This window comes from Dromiciops gliroides, chromosome 1, assembly GCF_019393635.1.
Source record: "Dromiciops gliroides isolate mDroGli1 chromosome 1, mDroGli1.pri, whole genome shotgun sequence".
NCBI classification, from domain to species: Eukaryota; Metazoa; Chordata; class Mammalia; order Microbiotheria; family Microbiotheriidae; genus Dromiciops; species Dromiciops gliroides.
The window spans coordinates 558917791-558919574 of NC_057861.1; positions in this window are offsets into that span (position 1 = coordinate 558917791).

Below are 1784 nucleotides of genomic sequence, written 5' to 3' on the forward strand. Positions count from 1 at the left end.
TAATTTCAGGCCCTCACCTCCCCATTTTCCCCCATCTCTCATTTTCTGAATCCCTTTTCTCTGATTGCTGTTTCCTTGTGTGATGAATCTCTAAGCAGCTTAGCCTTTTACCGTGCTGAACAATTCATGGTTCATCATCCCAGGTTTCTGCCCTAAGTTACTTTTCTTTGATTAGAAGTGGTCCTAGCTGGATGCTGTATATTCTATCCGTATACCACACCCAAAATACAGTCCATCATATGTGTTTTTATGACACATAAACTAAATTCCATTTAGAAGAATCATTAAGTTACAAAAGAAAGTGTGACCCAATCTAAAAACTCCATTAACATAATTATAATACTAAACACCTCTTATAAGATTTCCAGATAGATTGTTCATATAGAATTCATAGTTACACTATAGCAATACAGTTTTCCAGAGAGATGAAAGAATAATGGAGTAAAATAGGGATATTAAAAAACTAACTACTGCAATAAGTTAAAGTATAGAACAAATTACTGAGTCAAGGTGTATTTACACATATTGCAATTTTCATTTTAGCTTTTTTAATGGTTCAAATAAATTTTTAAAGGGCAGATTTTTAGGGTTGACAATTTCACTACAGCATAGGTCCCATATTTCAGCTAAATCCTTACCTAGAAGTAGATGGTAGGGCATTTTTACAGAAAACTAAATTTCTACTTTTGACAGTTCAGGTTTATGATATAAGAATTCTGATGGAAAGGATTTGCAGTCTTCTTCATACAAAGAACTGATCCTTGTCACTGTAAGATATGAATTTGTTTTTCTTTTCTCCTAAGACTTTTAAAATGCAAATTCATTAGAAATGCACTGTACCATTTTATGACTTACAAACAGTATTCACGTGCTCTAGTTGTTTGACCTTTTGGATAGTCTGTAGTTGACAGTCTTTCCCTCCATAACTTAAAGCAGGTTATACCAAGGCGTTTCTTTATTATTGTAGTTGAATCTCCCCATCTACTTGGTCTAGTCAGGCCTGGAATACAAATATCTAACTCACATTACTTTAAAATGATTTTCAGAATGCAATAACTATGAATGATAGAAGAGAGAGGTAAACAGTTAATACAGAGAAATGCTAATGCAGATTAAAATTTTTCACTGAGACTTAACTGAGTATCATTCCTCTCTATTGTGTACTTTGGCTTTCTCTACTCAATCCTACTTTCTACTTCTTGAATATTACATATCACATCTAGACAGTGTGACTTTTCACAAGTTATCTATAATGCTCACAGTGTTGTCCATCCTTCTCTCTTATTCTTGGAATCCCTAGTTTCATTTGAGGCTTAACTCTATTCCTACCTTCTCTACAAATGCTTTCCTAATTCTCCAAGGTATTAGCACTCTCTTCTACTTAACTGATATTTACTTATGTCTATACACATTTTCCTCCCCTCCCATAGCTTCTCCCCACCCGATGCCTCTAGAAGCTCACTAAGGCACCTAGCATGGTATCTGGCATATTTTAGGCTCTTATTAGATATTTGATAAGGGTAGCTTGGTGAAGCACTACATCGAGTGCTTGTCTTGGAGTCAGGAAGAACTGTGTTTGAATCCTGCTTCAGACATTTACTAGCTATGTGACCCTAGGAAAGTCACTTAACCCTGTTTGTCTCATTTTTCTCACTCATAGAATGACCTGGATAAGGGATCTTTCCTAATATCTTTGCTAGGAAAAACCCAAGTGAAGTCAAAATAAGTAAAACATGACTGAATTGATTGAATAGCAATAACAAACATGCTTGTTGAATTAAATC